The sequence below is a fragment of the Euprymna scolopes genome, chromosome 36 (assembly GCF_053919585.1).
Source record: "Euprymna scolopes isolate OS-2025 chromosome 36, ASM5391958v1, whole genome shotgun sequence".
Taxonomy (NCBI): Eukaryota; Metazoa; Mollusca; class Cephalopoda; order Sepiida; family Sepiolidae; genus Euprymna; species Euprymna scolopes.
This window is the reverse complement of record NC_136517.1, coordinates 73,668,472-73,692,637: the sequence shown is the minus strand read 5'-3', so window position 1 is coordinate 73,692,637 and position 24,166 is coordinate 73,668,472. Positions and strand designations below refer to the sequence as shown.

The window sequence follows — 24,166 nt, the reverse complement described above, 5'->3', positions numbered from 1 at the left end:
ACCTATCTGTAGTCCATTAGGCAATAATTATTTGCATTGTTTAAAGAACGATTGCAAATCATTATCAAAACATAGGTGGAAGCCATTGAGAGATTAAAAGATTATGCTGTCGATCAAGGCAAGAGTTTATGAGGTATGTGTAAGCAGTGTGATGATATTTGGAAGTGAAATCTGACAAGTGAAGGTTGAGGACATGCGTTGCATGGATAGAAATATGTTTGAAAGACAGGCTCAGTTCTGATGAGCTCAGAGATAGATGTAGAACAGTTGCGGTAGTAGATTTAGTTTACAGAAACGTGAGGGAAAACCTGGGAGGAAGTTATAAAAGTATAACTGAATAAAAAACTGACTAGTATTCAAAACTATTTAATAGAAATATGATGTTAGATTATCAATCACCATTTTTGTTTTTCTGATCAGACGGTCTCATGTTTAATGTGTGTGAAAGGTGAAAACATAAAAACGGACATTTTATACTAGATTTTTTTATCCCATTAAATCGGGAAAAAGTTACAGCCCATTGATTTGGGATGAGTGCTTTATGCCAAATTGATAGTTGAAGATGGTTAAAATTAGTGCTCATTTTTGCATTAAATAATAATCCCTATTAATCCTACCATAATACTTAGTTCCCTGCACCTTATCATAATAATGATCTATACAAAATTTCAGCGTGATAGGCCCATTAGTTTCCGATAAAAAGTGAAACAGACAAAGACAAAGAAATATAGATATACTTCCTAACCTGACATTAGTAAGCTAGTATTAATATTAATATTCCATTTTAACAAAAAAAAGTTCTATGAACATTGATAATCTACGCAAATAAAATTAAGAACTCAGCTTTTATAAACTTTCATTATTATTATTATCAGAATTTTGTTTTCAAATATGATTATGCCAATACCCAAGGGTAATCTTAGAATGTATATATATATATATATATATATATATATATATATTTATTTTGTTTTGTTGCGGCAGGGGGGAGGGTACACAGACTACAAAAGAAGGTTTTTTTTTTGGGGGGGGGGTTAAGCATTTTTTTGCTTCTCTTTCATTATTATTGCTTAATAATTTGTGGATACGATTACATATTGGGCGCCATTTTGAATTATGCTCTACACTTGATATTCGTTTATTTTCAAAGAAAATATTGTTACTGCAAAAAAAAAAAGAGGAAATGATATTTGTCTTCAGCTGACCCATATTAATGTCCATATTTATGTTATTAGGAGTAAATGATGAGGGGGGAATTATATGACTGAGAATATTTCTGAGTATGTATTGATACCTGTATGCGTTTACATATTAGTGTGCTAGTGTGTACAGTTATGTTGATGCTTATATGTTCATCCTTGCCATATTCAGTATAACATCCGTTTTGTATGCTGGCATGCATTGGACAGCTTGTAGAAAATGACTTCCAAACCTATCTCTGACCAAGTTTTTATTTATTTCTCTTTCCCTCAAGTCTTTTATCACTTCCTCCCATGTTTTCTTTGGTTTTCATCTGGGAACCTGCTACTTCATCTGTTCTACATCTACATAACCCAAGAATTTTCATCCCTTTATTCAACATGGCCTTACCATCAATGTCTCCTGTTCTGCACACACCTTCCTATACTGTCCAAATTTAATCTTCCTCTTAGCTCATCAGATTTAAACCTGTTTTTCAGACTCTCATTATATATCCATTGTATCCTTCTCATATCATCTCTCCCCATGCTATCTGGATATTTGTATATATAAAAGACAAATAGCTAAATATACTAACTGTCCCGGCCACTGGCGTTGTCTGGTAATATTTATACTTATAACAACATTTTGTAGCAAACCATCATATTCTCTTTAATATCTGTTTTATATGCTGGCAATGTGTTAGACCAAATTTTTAGAAATTGATTTCCAAATTAATCTATCTCTGGCCAAGTTTTTATCTACCTCTCATTCCTTCATGTACATTTTTATCACTTCCTTCCATGTTTTCTTGACCCTTTCCCCTGTGAACTGAACTTATTACCTTAACTGTTTTACATCTGTTAACCTAAGAACTCTCGTTCTTTCAGCAATGTCCATACGTTAGTCTCCTGTTCCACACCCACCTCCCTATACTGTCCAGATTTAATCATCCTTTGAGGTCATCAAATCTAAACCTGTTTTTAACACTCGCATTACATATCCATTGTATCCTTCTCATATCATCTCTCCCCATGCTATGCATGTCCTCAACTCTTACTGGTCAAGTTTTGTCCAATTTATCTCCTTTTATCTCAAATCATTTACTAAACCAAGCACTCATCCATTCAAGATGGTGTATCATCAAAGTCTTCTGTTTTACACACGTCTCCATTGTTTTATTCAGCTTTAGTATAATATTAAGTATTTAAATGGAATGTGTAGAAGGCGGTACAATGCAGAGGTAACACATTGTACCGCCTTCTACACATTCCATTTAACTACATACTATACAATGCTTCAAGCAAACTACATCCACCTCTTATAATATTAATCATATACAGATATGCACAAATCCATAATTTGAAGGTTATGAAATAATAAACCTTAAAAGAGAAACTTCTGTATGTTAATTTTATCTGACAATTTTTTGCTACACTCGAATTTACAGATACAGTCAATTCCCCAGCCCCCGCTAGAGGGAGCAAAAGATGGAACGGATACTCACTTTAATTGATTACAGATCCTACCCTCTTCTTTCCCTGATCATTTTTCAAAATGTGACAAAATGCTACAATTTTAACAAATTCCTCAATCTATAATACCTCAAAATATAAAATTAAAATAATTTCATTTCTATCTCAACCATGAAATTATCCAAACAATCACAGTTATATTTTAAAGGCAACTCTACTCACACCTCTGACCTACATCTCATTACCCTAGAGGTTATAATTCTTATTTATTCTTCCGCTTTTTCAAATACCCTGAGGTAATCTCGTTGCACACCAACTGATACGTTTCTCCAATTAACACAGGAAATCATTATCTTTAGTGAGTTGATGGGTCAACTAGATTTCATATATTGATTTCTTTGAAAAAAAAAAATCAATCACAAAAATTAATCTAATGGTGATCAATGATTACTCATTGAAGTCGTCAAATTTCAGCTTTGAAAATAAAAATGATGGCAAAACTATTTCTAATATGCAAACACACACTCGTGTGTCAGTTTGAAACCTTTTTTAAAGGAGTATCTGTGGCATACAGGAGTATAATGAATCATTGGTGCATGACAGTAATACAATGGTTGTCAATTTGCTGATTCACCAATACATTTCCTTTAATCCTTATGGATCAGAATTAATGACTAAAAAGGTTAACAATACAAACGATTTGTTACGTAATAATAAAATAGATATTCTAAAAAATAAAGTTGATGTAGTGAATATTATGTTCACGTTCCTCCTTACAATAATATGATTGGCTGATTAAGTCATAAATCTCGACCGGAAGCAACATCTGAGATAGACGTTATAATTCACCAGCTGTGACAATCAGGTTTTAGTAGAGTGCATACCAATTCCTGCTGTAGCTGTTCATTTAAACCTGAAATCATAAAAATTGGTCAGTCATCTCATAAGATGTATAGCAATAAGATACTGAACTTTCAATAACAATTTTAAATACCTGTACAAAAACGTTTGGAAACTTATTGAAGGCACCTTGTATGTTAGATAAGCTAAAAAAAACAAAATGTATATAATTTTTAAAAAAGTAAAATGACAACATAATCATTTTCGTCCGTTCACTGTTCATTGCTCCATGATATAACCTAGATTTTGTCTGAACTAAGACTAAGGGTGCATCTCTCCCATTGAATTTAAGCACCTTCAGATACCAACCTGGAAATTTCTTATAACTCAACATGGTACATACACCGCCTAGCCTTCCCAAATAGCCATCCATCTGGTACTAGCCAGGCTCAACGTTGCTTAACTTCAGTGATCTGGCGGAAATCCGTGTGTCAACCTGATTGTGCCGTATGGCATACTATGAACATTAAATTAGTGTGTCTATATACTAACTTAATGTTCGTAGTATGGTCTCACCGTCTATTCCCCTTTTTAATAAATAGGATCTGGAAACCGTGACACACATACATATGTGCGTTAAAGGTACTACAGTATTAATGTATAAATTATTCAATTAAGCATAATTTAAGAGAGTTCTATTATTTAATGATATTTTTTTTATATGCCTTCCGCATGTTGATTAATTTTTTAGATAAGGATTGATTACTCTTATTATTTGGCCTACCGTTCTCAAGATGAGAACAGTAGTTCGAAGAATTCAAATAATACAATCTTCAGATTATTCTTACAAAAGTAAAAATGTTGCAAATGTTATATTTAGGTACGAGCTCGTATTATGTATATATTTTATTTTTATTTTTTTTTTTTATTTTTTTTTTACATGGAGTTCACCACTTATCAAGGCCCAAGGGCCACTCGGGGATAAGGGTGATTGTGTGTATAGTAATCAATGGGATAATGTAGCAATAGTATTGGAGAATTGATAAAGTGTCATTACTTAAGGGGGCGGTTCATCAGGAATTTGTTTGTGTTGGACTTGAAGACATCCAGGTTGAAGTCGGGAGGGAAACAGGCAAGCGGAACAGAGTTCCACAGGCATGCAGTTCTAAGAAAGAAGCTTTGTTCATAGAATCTATGTTTTGATTTAGGCACAGATAAGGAGTAGGGAAAATTATTGATGGTGGTTTCAGCTAGTCGGGTGTTAATATCCATGATATTTTTTCCACCTGAAAATATGTGACCCTTGATGGCCATTTGTATTATTTGGATTACTGTTCTCATCTTTAGTGTTATTTTCACATTTTGGTTGATGTAACCTCAAACCTTTAAGCATATCTTGTCAAACCTCTGGAATCTGCACAATATTCAAACGGAACCCTTTGTTTAATCCATGCAGCTAGCTCTTGTTCCGTCAGCTATAATTGGATAGAAGTCATAATTCACAATTGTATTTTGAGTGTTACTTGCACTGAGGATTGAACTCTCAACCTCCAGAAGTGTGTAACTTTACAAATGAATTCACAATTTGGTAGCCATGATCAAAATCATGTTGAGACGCCTGTTTTGTTTGGATTTTCTACTTACATCAACATTGAATTAGTGGATAACCACTTTGGAATACCAACGAATTGAGATGGTTTTTAAAAAACAAAACAAAAAAAATCACTTGCACTAATATATATGCTGGTGAGTTAAAATCGCGCCTCGTAAATATAAGAGAAAAAACCCACGATAATGTGGTCTGTTGGATGTTGTGATATTTGACAGATTAGCTTGACCAATGGCAAATAAGCACAGACAGTGTTTCAGGGGTGATGGTTTAGATAAGTGAATGACTACAATTATCTGACAAACGCAGATGAGATTGCTGGTTAGTGAAAGATCGTGAGGACTCTGTCATCGTCCTGGCTGACCACCTGATAATGAAGGGCTCATGTAATGCCCTTCACTGAAATTCGACCGTAAATTTTAGCAAAAATTTCAGCCACAGTTAAAAAACATGAGGTTTTACAGATTAATTAGAAAGTTATTTTTAAATCTTTTATTTCAAACATTTACTGGTCTCAGTGTCTTTTTAGTGCTATTATGGCATGTGTTCTTTCGGATTGTCTGGTCTGTTCCCTGCTTCCTTTGTTTTGGCTCATTTGTTTTCTAATCAATTCACTAATTTCATTAGCTTTTTTCCAATAACTACAAGATTGTGGAACTTTCTTTCAACTGACTGTTTTCCTCCGACCTACAACATTGGTCTTTTCAAGACTAAAGTTCATAGGCATCTCCTGTCTTTGTGATAATCATCCTTTATTTTTTCCTAGCTCCTTACATCCAGTGGGTTCAAACCTTGTCTGGGGCGATTTCCATGAAAATAAGAGTTTGCTTTCCTATAATGAATAAACCAAAACAAGCTCTCCTGCACGTCTAACATTTAAAATTACCTCATCAGGTTTTCAAATTCGGACACAAATAGCAATCAGTTATAACATACTAATACACAAAAGAGTATACATTTAATTCCACACCCTTCATATAACTATAATTTATCTTAAGTTTTTTTATTATTATTATTATTATTATTATTATTGCTAGAATTTTTTGCCCGTTAGAAACGGGCAGTTATAGTCGTGTGGTAGATGAGAAAATGATGTACCATACAAATGCTGAAAGAAGTGAAAAGAAGAGTAAAATGAACGAATGATGAAAACAGTATCTTTCTTATATCACCTCGTGAACTTCGTCTCGCACATTAATTTCTGATCTAACACAACGTATTGACTTAGGATGACTGCTTTATGCTAAATTGATGGCTGAATAAGATTACATTTGTACTCATTTTTGCAATAAATACTCTTCCTATTAATCCTTTACTGTGCATCAATATTATCGTACTTAGTTTGCTTCATTTTATCATAACAAAGATCCATACAAAATTTCAGACAGATCGGCTCAGTAGTTTCCAAAAACGTGGAACAGACAGACAAAGAGAAATATAGTCTATATATTAATAGGATAGCGAGTGTGTTATTTGTTTTCTGTGTCCGTCGTTTGTTATGGACTTCCATTTCTTGTTATAAATAATTTTACCAAGAATTCTTCATAAGTTTTGGTCTCTGTTTCGATTATTGCAGAAGGAACTCAAGTTATATGTAGACATACATTTTTTTTTTTTTTCATAAGTTTTGGTTTTGGTTTTGATTCAAGCTGATGCTCCCAAGTCATATAGATATATTTTCTTATTTTTAAAATTGCAACTTTATAATATATAAAAACTGATAGAACATTAATTCTATAATAATATATACAAAATCTGCAAGAATTAAAATATCATATTTAAGTATACTTTACGATCTGGCTACGCCAGGCATCTCTGCTAGCTTAGATAAATACTTTTGCAGTTTTAACAAAAGTGCTACAATAATATCAGAGCGTCGCCATTTATGCTGAATATCTACAGAATTCCAACGTCAATATATTACATATGAATGAGTCCTCTGTGGAATTTCCACAGGTCCCGCTAGTATAGATGATTATTATTTTTATTCCAGCAAAGAAAACTGTTAGAGACCTTTCTCCTTGCTCCCCAAAAGAGATTGAAGGGAAATTATCATCTACATTTATAGAGAGTTCATTTCTTTGAATTCTCCAAAAATGTGTGTGTGTGTGTGTGTGTGTATATATATATGAAAATGTGACTTCAAGCATTGTATTTCTTGTCACTACATAATTACACATCATTATTGATTCTTTGCTTTTAATCACTTAATGCCAAATTCTGAAACAAACTTTTTTTTAAAAAATTGATAAAAAATTAAAGTTTTCATGACTCAATATCTTGCTTTCTCACCAAACGTTGGTGTTTTTTTTATTTATTATTTGAAAAGTAATGAAGATAATGTTGGAAATGTGTGGAATTTTACAACCGGTTATTTTAACGAAAGGAGCGATTTTTTTTTATTTTAGAGGTGGGAGCTGCTCCCAAATTAGTGGAACAGATTAAAAAAATAAAAAAGACTTCCTTCAGTTTTGACAGACTATGGATATGCACAGTAAGGGTGCCTGCACGTTAAATTTTTGTGGCAAAAGTTGCTCAATCTCCAACCACACTTCTCCTGAGTCGACATTGTTAAATACTAGTGGCAAGTGGAGGTTCAGGACGACTGGAAACAAATGCCGAGATAAGCGGAAAGCACAAAGTGGCTGGAATTCCCGGGTTTGTATTACTGTACACATAGATTCGAAAAAGTTGTCAAAAAAAAAACAAATATATAACAAATAAATGTTATCAAAGGCAAGATAAGTTACTTTTCTACCAAACTGGGTATATTTTTCATGTTTTTATTCAATGTAACGTGTTTATTCAGCTCGAAAACCATACAGTGTTTACCGATTTATTGGAAAATTCAAGATGGCGCTTGAAAAAACTAGACAAAATACTATTAAAAACCTGCTGAATATATGTTAACCTATGTCACGGTAACATATATTGAGTGGGTTTTTAATAGTATTTTGTCTAGTTTTTTATTTATAATACCTTTTCCACAACTTACCGTGTTAAAGAGAGAGTCAGGCGCCATCTTGAATTTTCCAATAAATCGGTAAACACTGTATGGTTTTCGAGCGGAATAAACACGTTACATTGAATAAAAACATGAAAAATATATTCAGTTAGGTAGAAAAGTAACTTATCTTGCCTTTGATAACATTTATTTGTTATATATTTGTTTTTTGACAACTTTTTCGAATCTATGTGTATAGTAATACAAACCCGAATTCTCAAATGGTCACCCATCTGGTACTACGACGCTTAACTTTGGTGATCTGACGAGAATCGCCCGGTGTGTCAACATGATTATGTCGTACATATTTGGGACAGATAAAACCCCAATAAATACACGTAAATACACCCGACGTTGTCAGGGAGCAATAACTTAAAACTTGAAAGTTTGGAACAATTTGTTATAAGTTCCTATTTACTTGCTTCCCAACTGCTGGGTCAAAAAAAACAACAAAAAAAAACAAAGCCTTGGTTGAAGCAGAAAGGAGCGTGCTTCTTTCTGTAAAACTGCTGGGTATTTATGAATTCTACCAATTGAATTAAACCTGCTTGAATTACTCTCCTTGTATTAGGATGTGATTGTAAGTTTACTCATGAGAATTAGTTATATCGACATAATAATGTCAAACAAATTAGGTGGAGAGGAGGGAGGATAGTGTTGTTAATAAACATTTGATATGGCGTCTACATAATTCTTACTCATGTTTTTTTTTCTGTAGTAGCCATGAGACGTTAAATGGGAATGTTCAAAAACTAGATTTACACTTAAGCTTTTTAAATATCTAGAAAGTAATTGAGTACAAAAAACGATTAAATAATACGCAATGTTACATTAGTGTAAGTAAATAATATAATCTAAATGAATGCAAACAAATTTTTGTCACCTCTTCGTAATACATTAACATTAAAATGGTTTCTGCTAATTTAATCTTACAAAGAAAATTAAAAAAAAAAAAAAAGCTCCCTCCTCCTCTCATGATTTTTAATTATAAAAAAAAAATAGAAAATGAAAAAAAAAAGTGGACTTATAATTTTTAAAAAAACTTCATGGAAGTTAATTTTTGTCTTCTAAATGAAAAAATGCAAACGTTTTTTTTTTTTTTTTTTTTTTTAATCTATCCTAACCATTAGCATAAAAACTGGTTAGACTTATTTAATTGTAATGGAAGTATACTTTAAAATGCTGTATATATAGTGATCTCCAAACTTCAAGCCAATCTCGATATATCATTAATTTGCATATATTTTTCTAAAGTTTTAATTAATTAATATTTTGCAATATACTTAACTAATTTGTATGGCCAAATAATATGCATCTCTGCTTCTGGTGATTGTTCATAACACGGGGTTGCTTTTTTAGAATCTCACACTGTCAATATCTGCAACAGAGAGATGAAACTTTCAGGTTATGAATGCATAAGTTCAGTTATCATAACAATGCAATTTGCAATCCCTTTTGATCTATTTAGGCGGAATCAAAAATAGAAGATGGAATCAGAATAACAAAAACGAATATTTCTACACTTTATACAAGTCCTAAGCAAGAACATTACATCATGTGATGTTTCATACTGACATGAAGTGACTTGATTTATGATTTTTAAATAATTCTGGCAGTTCTCTTGGCGGCATCTTCAGAGCCAATACCCTATTCAACTGCTAAAATGTTTTATCTATCGTATAGACTATCGTATAGGTCATACAGATCAAAGCCTCAACTTAAACCTCCCCTTCATCTTCCCAATAAGAAGATACGTGCGTAAGTACCAATTCTACTAACAAGTACAGTAAAATCTGTCCCTGAATGTCTCAGAATCGGGACAATTTGGATTTCGAACAAAAAATTCAAATTGAAAACGCCTGGGTTTGTAGCAAAAATTTATTCCCGAATCACACCGACAGTACTGAAACACATTTAAAAAAAAAAAAAAAATTTTTTTTTTTTAAACATTTTTTTTTTTTAATAGGATTTTACTTATTAATTAAATCAAATTATTGTAAAATTACACACGTGTTTAAGGGGTGAGGTGCATTAGATAGTAATGTTTTAATAACATAGGATTTAATTTGGGGCCGTGTTAAAAGAATGGATGAGAGTTTTGGGCTATGTTTAGAACAGTTGAGATAGCAGGTTTGGTTCACAATGGAAGCCAAGGAAAACATGAGGAAAGGATAAAAATGGATTGGAGCAATAAAGAAAGACCTGACCAATGATAGGTTACTTTGGAAGTAAATTTCTTAAAGCTATCCAATGCATGTAAAACAAACGTTAAGCTGAATATGATGATGAGGATGATGTTTAAAATAGTTAAAATTTGGAGGATCGAACTTAAATTCAGTGTTTTAAACTATTGATGACCACGATACCTCTTTTACTTTTCTTGTATCCCTAGCATTTTTAATTTCTAAATATTATACACAAGATGTTTTTATATTCACAAAAAATAAATGCATAATAATGTTGTCATTGAGTAGTATAGTATTTTATATTAACAAAAAAAACTATTTGTCACAAATTTTATCTCATCACCGGGTAAAGTAAACAAAAACATAACATAAGATAGATAATAAACTTTTCATAAAAAGAATCCAATCTTCAGATGTGTTAACACAAAGTTTACCATAGCCGCCTGTATCAATTCATTAAAACAACATTTTAATTAGTTGATCGAATTCGAATAATTATCCCTACTCTTACAAGATGCTTTCATAAATACACAAATTCAATATTTATTTTAAACAAATGTTATTGTTTATCTGAAAGCTGACAGATCATAGCACGATTTTTTTTTTTTAAATTTTTTGTTGATGTCATAAACATTCCTTTTTTTTTTTTTTGTGTATCAAAGATTAAAACGTCTTATCAGTTTTCATGAGTGGCAAAAAGAGGACTTTGCCTATTGAAGAGTTAACTTCCCCCCCCTTCTATTTGTGACTGAATGGCAGGATTAAATATTTTCTTATTGGTATCACAGTGTTTTTATTGGGTGATGGACATGACTGAATAGCCAATGAAAATTACTGGATATTTCTGGAATTTTCTGCTACTATAAGAAATATCGGGTCAGTGATGAAATTAAGATTTTTTTTTTTATTTTTCAGACTACTATTCTCAATCTTCATTCGCATGTTTCTGTTGATGTAACCACTGACTTTCTTGATGTGTATCTCTTCAAACTCTGGAATCTGCGCAGAAATTTGAACAGAGCCTTTCGTTCTGTCAGCCATGACATGGTAGATGTCTTAAGTAATTTGCAATTTTATTTTGGGTGTCGCCCGCACTGAGAATGGAATTTTTAACATCTAGAAAAGTGTAACTGACAACTGAATGTTACCAAATACTGCATCCACTACGCTACGTGTTCTTGTGAAGAAGATCGGCAGTTATATCAACCGAAACCTTGTTTCAAACAATACTTTGAATAATTAAAACATACAGATTATCAAATTGATTTATCAGATGTAATGCTATAGTTGCATAACTTTGATAATCTAACTGATTTTTCTTTATATATGATATGTGTGTTATCAAATTTACATACTGTTTTAATAAATAATTGCTTTGCATTATTTTTTTTGTAATTTATTTTAAAGAAAATCAACCGGTTTGTAGTAAATTTGAGAAAGCAATTAATAGAAATAACGGTTATTCTCTTTTTAAATTGAGTGAAGATAAATGGCGATCGGGTACATTTTCGAGTTAACGATATATTATGGCTTCCAGTTCAAATTGTGTTGACATGTAGTTTTCTATCTGTGGCAATTCTAGCCACAATCCACCTGCTAATGGAGTCGGCATTATTTCTTTGTTGTGAAATATTAGATCTTTCGTCTCCTTTTGCCTGCCGTTGTAAATGCCTAATAAAATCCAAGTTATACCTTTTTCTTTTTTACTTTGTTTAGCATTTTGAGTATTGAGCCATTTCATCTTTTTTAGATGAATCTGACTCGTATTTTCGGCTGTTTCTCAATTGATTTGGACTCGTGCATACCATTTGCCTTTTTCACCTGCCTCCATCCACATTTCTCCCGCACACATTTCATAATAGACCTACGTTTCTTTTTGATTTGATTTTTACTTTTCTCTTTAAGTTTTTTTTTTTTTAATTCTTGTATTTTTCTTTCTTTTTTTTTTCTATGCTTTTTTGTGAGAAGAGTGGGCCTTGTTACATTTTTTTACTCTTGTGCCTTTTTTACTCTTGTGCCTTTTTATTGCTCTTGTGTTTTTTGTTTGTGTGTGTGTGTGTGTGTGTGTGTGTGTGTGTGTGTGTGTGTTGCTCTTGTGTGTGTGGGTGTGTTTTCTTGCTCTTGTGTGTGTTTTCTTGCTCGTGTGTGTGTTTTCTTGCTCGTGTGTGTGCGCTTTTGTGTGTGTTTTTGTGTTTTTGCTCTTGTTTTTGTGCTTTTTACGTTTTTGTGCAGCTTATAGCATTTTTTGCATTCTCACTTTGTCTTTCTCTCATTCTCTCTCTCATTATCTCCCTCCCTTTCCCTTTCTTTTTTATCTCGCTTTCCTTCTTTTTTATCTCGCTTTCCTTCTTTTTTATCTCGCTTTCCTTTTTTTTTATCTCGCTTTCCTTCTTTTTTATCTCGCTTTCCTTCTTTTTTATCTCGCTTTCCTTCTTTTTTATCTCGCTTTCCTTTTTCTCCTCTGTTTTCCCTCCTCTCTTCTCCCCTTTCTTTTTTTTCTTTTGTCTCTCTTTTGTTTTTCTCTCTTTCTCTCTCAATCTATGCTTTTATTCCTCATAATAATCCAAAAACATCCTAAGAGAATAATTTCTCTACAGACAACAGATTTCATCCTAAAATATTTTTTCTAGTGAAAAAAAAATAAGATTCTCTGAATAAATCGATTGTATTTCTATCAAAACGTCACTATTTGTGAACATTATTTGAAAAAAAAACTGCAAACCTTTTAAATATCAAGATTGTAATTCCTGAATTTCTTTATTTTCGATTTTAACAAAATAGTATCAGATCAATCAGTAATAACATTATCTATTAAATTATATGTTTGTCTTCATACAAACAGTCCTTATAGATCAATACAAATTTTAAATATTGATTCACAATTAATGTTGGGTGTGAACTTAAATTTAAAAAAGACCAACTCTTGAATATACGCATTGTAACGTTTTCATTAACGAACAATCAATAAACCAAATAAACATCTTTACACATACGTGCGCGGGTGCTTATACGTGCTGTTTTTTTTTATTCCATTCATCATCGTCGTTTTTCTTTGTTGTGTTTCATGGGTGGCCTTTAGATCGTCTCATCTGTTTAATTAAGATGGATAAAATTTTTCATGCATTAAAGACACACGAGGAGACGTTCGCTGAGTTTTCTTCAAGGTTTTATTTGGAGAAAATAGACTTATTAGAGACTAACATTATCTTTAAAATTTTTACTTAAACTTAATTTTCTAACTTAACGAAATGACTGATGTGCACAAACAGTCAAAGTAACATTTGCCTTAGATTATTTTACATTAGTGATAGTATCTGGTTCAAATGGCTTTCCGGAGCAGACCAAGAAAACTTCTTACCCCTACTTTGCTTATCTGCTAGAATATATATCTTCATGTTCTTTTTGACAGACCACTCAACATCCACTTGAAAATAATGAGCAGCCTTATCTATGGACATAAAAAAATAATACTGCATAGTTATTAGACCCTGAGTGTTTCATAACCACTGGTTCACATGGCTTTCCGGAGAGGACTGACTACCCAGAAAACCTCCTACCCCTACCTTGCTTATCTGCTCAAATATATACCTTCATGTCCTTTGTGGCAGACCACCCAATGTCCACCTGAAAATAATGGCCAGCCTTATCTATGGACATAAAAAAATAATACTGCATAGTTATTAGATCCTGAATGTTTCATAACCACAGCAGAGAACCTTGTATCTATAGAACTATTATCTTTTTAAGTAGAGAAATCAAGTTCTGGGTGGTCAAAGCTCCAGATCATATTTCTGGTGTGGTTTCTCTTTGTTTAGCGAAATATCTCTCAACCGCACCAAACCTGCCAGTCACAGGCATTGTAAACATGCAATTCAACAAACATGTGATGCAATTCAACAAACATGTGTCACTTAGTGCATGTTTATTAAAAGGAAAGAAGTCTGCATTAAAAGATGCATAGAATTGGGGTGCATTTGCTGTGAAAAGCACTCTCAAAAGAACTCATAATTGTGTATTCTTGATTAATAAGATGTCTATAAAACAGATTTTACCAGCATGGATGACACTATGAAAATCTGCAATTCTGGTGTTAATCTCCATAGGAGGAGTGTTACTTTTCTTCGGCATGTTTGTTCACATTTTTTGTCACCTGAAGACGACTTAACGACAATGTTAAAAACGTTTGTGATACACATGGAAAAATACTCTTTTTTTGTTGTTTTTTTTACATTTGATACAAAAAAGAATTCTGTTATGTTTAGCATTGTTTGCATAAATGAAAGAATATTGCCTAAATCCACTCATATATATATATATATATATATAATTAGTGATAGGACGATTCCAATATTTTTCCTGATTCCGTACTAAATTCCCGATTCCGATACAATTACCAATTCCAAATCCGATTCTTTATAAATCTCTAAATATTTAACTATAAAAAGTGTTATTTTCTCCCGATTACTGTAAAAGCACATCTTAAATGTACCTATATTTTCGCAAATGTAAAAGCACATTTGTGAGGAGTAATCTAGAGATTTTAGTCTTACTGGAAGTTTAAAATCAATAAATATTTATTTCATTATTACTACAAGCAGTGGAAGATGTTTCTTAAATAAAAAAAAAGAAAAGAATTTAAGGAATCGGTTTTGGCATCGGAAAATAAGCTCACATCTTTCCGATACTGATTCCGATACCCCAAAAAGCTTTGATTTTTCTGATTTCTGATTCCGATTCCAATTAATCGTCCCAACACTAATATATATATATATATATATATATATATATATATATATACTTCAGAATAGTTTTTATTATCATTATTACCAAACGGATGTAGAGAACGTATAACATGAATTTTACCAAGCAAGCTGGATCTAAAAAACATTCATATCCTTTTTCTACAAATCCTCCTGATACAGGACTTCTGATAAATGCATTATTTTCACTTTGACTTTCCATGTCTCACTGACTTTAGCAAATAGGGTGCATACCTTTATAACTATTTGCTAATATTTTCTCTCCTCTGATGAGATGGTAGACATCAAAACCCTATAGGTTAAGGAGATTAATTTTCTAAAGCATTCTTTGTCTTGCTTAGAATAATAAAAATTCTTTGATATGAAACTCAACCACTTCATTTCATTTCAATGAGAGTTTTTTTTAATTCATTGAATTACAATTTAATATATATATATATATATATATAATATGAAGCTGAATGTCTGTGTGTGTCTGGACACGAATAGGCTCCTATATCGTTGACTATTATAGAAAACTGATCACATATAATGATAGAATATGTATCGAGACATAGGAATGAGTATGTTTGAGCTGGCATAATGATGATTTATTAAAATTGTGGGGTCTGCGTACGCGCCTGGTCGACAAAGTATGGAAATAAAAAATTAAAAAATTAAAAAAAAACGTTTACAAGTGGTTTTTATATAGATGTACATAATAATACTTTGATAAGTATGTTTTAACTTAAATAGGGATGGTATAATAAAATTGTGGGGTCTACGTTCATGCCTGGCCTCCATGAAATGGAAATATGTCACAAAGTTTAACAAGGTTTTTTAATATAGATCCACAGAATATTGTGATAAGTGTTTCAGTGTGAACAGGTATGGTATAATAAATTATGGGGTTTATCTATTTTATTTTTACTTTCATCATATTTTGCTTTAGTTTTAATACCCCCAAATTCGAAGCTATCTTTGTACCGCCCTTCCTTTTCATAACCTATCATACTTTCATAAATCAGAGTCCATTTTCTGTAGGCTGTTTTTGAACTCGGTCAACGATGGGTACTTTTGCTAATATATATATATATATATATATATATATATATATATATATATATATATATATATATATATATATATAGGTAATATTAGGTTACATTCCAGTGACCAAAAATGTAATCATTTTACTTATTATTTTTTCAAAAGAAAGACCTTGGTACATTTTAAGGGCCATTTTATAAAAAGAACATCTGGCATGATTGTCAATCCTGGATATGTCATTTATGAATTCCTCAGAAACCAAAATGTTCTCCTTCAGAAAAGAATAATTAGCAAGGCAGCCAAACCATATAAAATGGAGATTTTCTCAATTTAGATAAATGCCACTGGTCTCAATCAGAAGGGTATTTGGCCTATTAGAATCTTGCCTGGACTAACAAAATGACTTCCAAAGAAAATATGTCAGGTCAGGTCGAGGGAATCTTATTTAGGCTTTTAATGCTGTTATTTTGATTATTTAGTCAGGGTTTATTTGTAGGGAAAATATCCTCATTGAAGGTTGTCCTGGCAAATTCTTGTACAGAGAGACTGAAGACGCTTAAGGATGGCATCTAGTAGGTAATTGAAAATCTCTGGTTGTAAGGTGTCCGTTTGTGTGTGTCCTTGTAATTCTGTTCATTAAACCCTTATAGGGACATCACTGGTCTCGGTAGAAAGGCCTAGAAAATATCCAGATTGGTTTTATGTAAGGTGCAGAGCGGTTCACTATTAATACTGCATAGCATCCAAGACATCCACTGCATTTAACTTGTTTACAGTCATCTGGATACTGTCTTGTCATTAGATGAAGCACCACTCATCCCATCCACCCTCTCCACTCACCCCATAATCTAATCTTATTCATGTCATAACTGACATTTCTACAATCATGGATATTTGTATATATAAAAGACAAATAGCTAAATATACTAGCTGTCGCGACCACTGGCGTTGCCTGGTAATATTTGTACTTGTAACAATATTTTGTAGCAAACCATCATATTTTCTTTAATATCTGTTTTATATGCTGGCAATGTGTTAGACCAAATTTTTAGAAATTGACTTCCAAATTAATCTATCTCTGGCCAAGTTTTTATCTACCTCTCATTCCTTCATGTACATTTTTATCACTTCTTTCTGTGTTTTCTTGGGCCTCTCACCTGTGTTCTGAAGCTATCACCTTAACTGTTTTACATCTGCTAACCTAAGAACTCTTGTTCTTTCAGCAATATCCATACGTTAGTCTCCTGTTCTACACCCACCTCCTTATACTGTCCAGATTTAATTATCCTCTCAGGTCATCAGATCTAAACCTGTTTTTAACACTCGCATTACATATCCATTGTATCCTTCTCATATCATCTCTCCCCATGCTATGCATGACCTCAACTCTTATTGGCCAGGTTTCACTTTTAATCATCTCTTTATTTCCCTTTTTCTCAAATCCATCCTTATCACTTCCATATTTTTCATCAAGTTACTATCTTGTTAAACCTTGATGAAAGCAGCATGGCAGGCCGGTCTCAGTTGAACGTCCTGACAAATGGCATTCCACATTGGTTTTGTGTGAAATATGGATGGGGGTTGAAGAATGCTTTATCCAGTGACAAGGTAGAATAAAGATGACTACCGACTGACCCTGCTACCTCAACTATTCTACATTTACTAACCCAACAATTCTAATGAATCCTTTCGGGGTGATCTGTCTTCTGTTTTGCACATATCTCCCTAAACTGTTAAAATGTAATCTTCCTTCAACGTTATCAGATCTAAGTATATCTTTAAGACTCACATTACACATCCATTGCACTATTTTCATATCCTTTCTCTCCATGCAACACATATCCTCAATCCTTATTGACCAGCCGTCACCTTTCATACATCATCACACACATGCTTAGTCGACTTTAGTAATGCTGTACTAGATATAATGGCAGAAGTTTTCTGAACTTACTCCACTCGCTGTTAACTTTGGCAATCAAACCAGTACCAGCTGTTTTTAAAACAGAAGTTGTTCAGGAGTTTGTCTTTTAGTTCTCACAGTCCATGAGCGATGTTTCAGACATAGGGGGAAAAAATTGCTGTTTGTTTTTTAATTGGAATCTATCCGTCTAACACTTATCATTAGCTAGTTTCTAACTTTTAAGTAGTTTTTTCTTTCTTTCTTTCTTTTAGCTCCTTGCATCAAATGAATTCATGCCTTGTCTGGAGCGATTTCCACAAAAAAAAAAAAGAGTATATTAGCTAAGAATATTATTCTGAAGACATGAAGCCAAATAAAAACAAAAACAAAACCCTACTAATTAAATAAATATGCCACAGCCACAAAATCGAGATCGGCTGACGGACATGTGTGCTTCTCACTTTATACAATGGTTGTTTCGAACCGGAAGTTGTTTATCAGAGAATAGATATTAGTGTATTTGTAAAGAAAGGGAATTTGTAATTTTTTTTTTTTTTTTTCGCAAATTATGAATTAATTTATTAAAACTATTTTAAAAGATTATTACCTTATCCTTTGTTTTATGCTGATCAACATGTACGCCTTGGCAGTCTCTCTTCACCTTAACGATCTTCTTCACAGGATTAACAGGAAGAGTATTTTTCAGAAAAATGATGCTATTTTGTTCGAGGAGGAAGAGGAGGGAGATATGATTTTACCCGTCCTGTGAAAGGTATTCTAGTTCTATTATCTCTATAAATAAAACTCCACTCTGTGCTCTAATGACATAACAAGAAATCAAGCGATGGTATGCAGCATTTTCAATGTTAAAATAAACGTCGTCATGCATACATGTAGGTGTTCATACGTGGTCGTTTATTACCTTTTTTGAGACCACTGTTTCTCTGCACCATGTTTCACGAATGGCCGTCGATCGTTTGTCTGTTTAACTAAAACAAATAAAATTTCTCATATATTAAAGACACAAGAAGGCGTTTGCTGAGGTTTTTTTTTTTCAAAATTTTATAAGGAGTGAATGGATTAAGGAGGGAGCGATTAATGTTAACTTAGCCAGTTATTTACTTCAACTTTCTAACTTAAAAAAATTATTGACGCATATGGACAGAGCTCAAAGTAACACTCGCTGAGCTTATCAGTTTTCTACATCATGTGCCATGTCTTCTCGTTCGCATGGCTTCCATCATTGCAAAACCTTCAAAAATATGACGTCATTTGTCATAGTTCAATTCTGTTTTGTCTATAGCGTTTGACCTCTGACCCCCTGCCTCAACTTTACATCACCCATCTTTCATTCAACTCTGGAAATAATTCTGTTTTTTTAGATATGGTTTATCATGTGACCCTTGTCAAAATCCACACTAGCTAATTTGTCACCGACGTAGGCTCCCTACTATGTAACAGTTATTCATTTGAATAAACATTTGAATTCTGTATCTAAATGTTGAGCAACGGTCACGAATATATTAATACACTTAAGAATGAATAAACCATGAAAGTGCAGTGAGGTTTTCGAATAAACTAAAGTGTTGTATGAAAGAATATCCGTCCTGGGAATCCTTATGTACCTCGTTACTCCTCCTCGTGACGTCCTCAACTTTGGCCTTTCCTGGGTTCTTTTGTTTACTTGGTACCTGCTCGCAGAAAAGTTGCTGCTCTAATGAAGACTGCAGATATCAAAGGATCCAAGGCTGTAAGATTACCACTCTTCACACGTTGTGAATGATTAAGAGGGAAATCGTTCGGCGTTAGTCATCAGTTGAACTCATGAAGAGAGAGAGAGAGAGAGAGAGAGAGAGAGAGAGAGAGAGAGAGATCATTTCCAAGTGCAAAAATAATTCAACAATTGGTCTTTTTATATAAAAATAATTATTCTGAGTAAAATTTATGACGTGTTTGCATGGAAAAAAACTTAAAATCCATGACATAATTTTGACTGTAGAAAATGTCTAAAACTAAGGAGGCTTAAGAAGAAATTGAAATTCAGGTAATTTTGCTTTATTCGTGTCTCATGAGTATGGATTAAATTGAATGTAAATCTGAAATATTTGAATTTTCCAATTGGGAGATTGTGCCCAATTTATGCCACTAAATAAACCTTTAAAATGCTCCAAAGAAACTGAAAATTTGGGGCTAGTTATTATGTCTAATTAATAGCTATGGTTAAAATTTCATAAAAAAAATCAGAGGTATCTAAATTTCAAAACTTTTAAGTTATTTACTTAAAGAGCAAATCTTGTACGTATGAATATACCTAAATCCCTAAATTTATAAAGTTATAAAATTCATAAAGAAATTAGTGAAATATAAATTTGACCTTAGTAGATAGGTTGTAATATTATCCAGTCTCTTTTGGTATTTCATTGTGTTGAACATTTAATCAATAAATTTTTAAAGATTTTTTAAAATGTTTTTTTTTTTTGTCTGTTAATTAGCTTTGGCCGACCCCACTCGGCCCAAGTACCCTATCTTTTTTGTGTTTCTTCTAAACTTGTAGGTCAGTGAGGATTACAAAGAATTTTCTAATCTATCATTCTTCAACTTTCAGCTTATTCTGTTGCTATCGACGATATTCTAAGATCACATAATTTAACGTTTGAATGAAATCCCTCTCCGCTTCTCACTCTCACTCTCTATTTTTTTGTCTCTTTCTTTCTCTCTCTCTCTCTCTCTCTCTGCTTTCTCTCTCTCTCTCTCTCTCTCTGCTTTCTCTCTCTCTCTCTCTCTCTCTCTGCTTTCTCTCTGCTTTCTCTCTCTCTCTGCTTTCTCTCTCTCTCTCTCTCTCTCTCTCTGCTTTCTCTCTCTCTCTGCTTTCTCTCTCTCTCTGCTTTCTCTCTCTCTTTGCTTTCTCTCTCTCTCTTTGCTTTCTCTCTCTCTCTTTGCTTTCTCTCTCTCTCTTTGCTTTCTCTCTCTCTCTTTGCTTTCTCTCTCACTCTGCTTTCTCCCTCTCTCTGCTTTCTCCCTCTCTCTGCTTTCTCCCTCTCTCTGCTTTCTCCCTCTCTCTGCTTTCTCCCTCTCTCTGCTTTCTCCCTCTCTCTGCTTTCTCCCTCTCTCTGCTTTCTCCCTCTCTCTGCTTTCTCCCTTTCTCTGCTTTCTCCCTCTCTCTGCTTTCTCACTCTCTCTGCTTTCTCCCTCTCTCCGCTTTCTCCCTATCTCTCTCTCTGCTTTCTCCCTATCTCTCTCTCTGCTTTCTCCCTATCTCTCTCTCTCTGCTTTCTCCCTATCTCTCTCTCTCTGCTTTCTCCCTATCTCTCTCTCTGCTTTCTCCCTATCTCTCTCTCTGCTTTCTCCCTATCTCTCTCTCTGCTTTCTCCCTATCTCTCTCTCTGCTTTCTCCCTATCTCTCTCTCTGCTTTCTCCCTATCTCTCTCTCTGCTTTCTCCCTATCTCTCTCTCTGCTTTCTCCCTATCTCTCTCTCTGCTTTCTCCCTATCTCTCTCTCTGCTTTCTCCCTATCTCTCTCTCTGCTTTCTCCCTATCTCTCTCTCTGCTTTCTCCCTATCTCTCTCTCTGCTTTCTCCCTATCTCTCTCTCTGCTTTCTCCCTATCTCTCTCTCTGCTTTCTCCCTATCTCTCTCTCTGCTTTCTCCCTATCTCTCTCTCTGCTTTCTCCCTATCTCTCTCTCTGCTTTCTCCCTATCTCTCTCTCTGCTTTCTCCCTATCTCTCTCTCTGCTTTCTCCCTATCTCTCTCTCTGCTTTCTCCCTATCTCTCTCTCTGCTTTCTCCCTATCTCTCTCTCTCTCTGCTTTCTCCCTATCTCTCTCTCTCTGCTTTCTCCCTATCTCTCTCTCTCTGCTTTCTCCCTATCTCTCTCTCTCTGCTTTCTCCCTATCTCTCTCTCTGTTTTCTCCCTATCTCTCTCTCTCTGTTTTCTCCCTATCTCTCTCTCTCTGTTTTCTCCCTATCTCTCTCTCTCTGTTTTCTCCCTATCTCTCTCTCTGTTTTCTCCCTATCTCTCTCTCTGTTTTCTCCCTATCTCTCTATCTGTTTTCTCCCTATCTCTCTCTCTGTTTTCTCCCTATCTCTCTCTCTGTTTTCTCCCTATCTCTCTCTCTGTTTTCTCCCTATCTCTCTCTCTGTTTTCTCCCTATCTCTCTCTCTGTTTTCTCCCTATCTCTCTCTCTGTTTTCTCCCTATCTCTCTCTCTGTTTTCTCCCTATCTCTCTCTCTGTTTTCTCCCTATCTCTCTCTCTGTTTTCTCCCTATCTCTCTCTCTGTTTTCTCCCTATCTCTCTCTGTTTTCTCCCTATCTCTCTCTGTTTTCTCCCTATCTCTCTCTCTGTTTTCTCCCTATCTCTCTCTCTGTTTTCTCCCTATCTCTCTCTCTGTTTTCTCCCTATCTCTCTCTCTGTTTTTTCCCTGTCTCTCTCTCTGTTTTTTCCCTATCTCTCTCTCTGTTTTCTCCCTATCTCTCTCTCTGTTTTCTCCCTATCTCTCTCTCTGTTTTCTCCCTATCTCTCTCTCTGTTTTCTCCCTATCTCTCTCTCTGTTTTCTCCCTATCTCTCTCTCTGTTTTCTCCCTATCTCTCTCTCTGTTTTCTCCCTATCTCTCTCTCTGTTTTCTCCCTATCTCTCTCTCTGTTTTCTCCCTATCTCTCTCTCTGTTTTCTCCCTATCTCTCTCTCTGTTTTCTCCCTATCTCTCTCTCTGTTTTCTCCCTATCTCTCTCTCTGTTTTCTCCCTATCTCTCTCTCTGTTTTCTCCCTATCTCTCTCTCTGTTTTCTCCCTATCTCTCTCTCTGTTTTCTCCCTATCTCTCTCTCTGTTTTCTCCCTATCTCTCTCTCTGTTTTCTCCCTATCTCTCTCTCTGTTTTCTCCCTATCTCTCTCTGTTTTCTCCCTATCTCTCTCTCTGTTTTCTCCCTATCTCTCTCTCTGTTTTCTCCCTATCTCTCTCTCTGTTTTCTCCCTATCTCTCTCTCTGTTTTCTCCCTATCTCTCTCTCTGTTTTCTCCCTATCTCTCTCTCTGTTTTCTCCCTATCTCTCTCTCTGTTTTCTCCCTATCTCTCTCTCTGTTTTCTCCCTATCTCTCTCTCTGTTTTCTCCCTATCTCTCTCTGTTTTCTCCCTATCTCTCTCTCTGTTTTCTCCCTATCTCTCTCTCTGTTTTCTCCCTATCTCTCTCTCTGTTTTCTCCCTATCTCTCTCTCTGTTTTCTCCCTATCTCTCTCTCTGTTTTCTCCCTATCTCTCTCTCTGTTTTCTCCCTATCTCTCTCTCTGTTTTCTCCCTATCTCTCTCTCTGTTTTCTCCCTATCTCTCTCTCTGTTTTCTCCCTATCTCTCTCTCTGTTTTCTCCCTATCTCTCTCTCTGTTTTCTCCCTATCTCTCTCTCTGTTTTCTCCCTATCTCTCTCTCTGTTTTCTCCCTATCTCTCTCTCTGTTTTCTCCCTATCTCTCTCTCTGTTTTCTCCCTATCTCTCTCTCTGTTTTCTCCCTATCTCTCTCTATCTGCTTTCTCTCTCTCTCTGCTTTCTCCCTATCTCTGCTTTCTCCCTATCTCTGCTTTCTCCCTATCTCTGCTTTCTCCCTATCTCTGCTTTCTCTCTCTCTCTGCTTTCTCTCTCTCTCTGCTTTCTCTCTCTCTCTGCTTTCTCTCTCTCTCTGCTTTCTCTCTCTCTCTGCTTTCTCCCTCTCTCTGCTTTCTCCCTCTCTCTGCTTTCTCCCTCTCTCTGCTTTCTCCCTCTCTCTGCTTTCTCCCTCTCTCTGCTTTCTCCCTCTCTCTGCTTTCTCCCTCTCTCTGCTTTCTCCCTCTCTCTGCTTTCTCCCTCTCTCTGCTTTCTCCCTCTCTCTGCTTTCTCCCTCTCTCTGCTTTTTCTCTCTCTCTCCCTCTCTTTGCTTTCTCTCTCTCTCTCCCTCTCTTTGCTTTCTCTCTCTCTCCCTCTCTCTGCTTTTTCTCTCTCTCTCCCTCTCTCTAATTTTTCTCTCTCTCTCCCTCTCTCTAATTTTTCTCTCTCTCCCTCTCTCTGCTTTTTCTCTCTCTCTCCCTGCTTTTTCTCTCTCTCTCCCTCTCTCTCTGCTTTTTCTCTCTCTCTCTCTCCCTCTCCCTTCTTTTTTTTCTCTCTCTCCCTCTCCCTTCTTTTTTTTCTCTCTCCCCCTCTCTCTTCTTTTTTTCTCTCTCCCCCT

At 34.5% G+C, this 24,166-nt stretch overlaps 1 protein-coding gene across 11 annotated transcripts in view; it reads left to right on the top strand.

Moving 5' to 3' along the window:
• The window catches only part of LOC145260601 (uncharacterized), a 494,792-nt gene that overhangs the window by 289,832 nt on the left and 180,794 nt on the right, over nt 1–24,166 (top strand). The window lies entirely within an intron of this gene.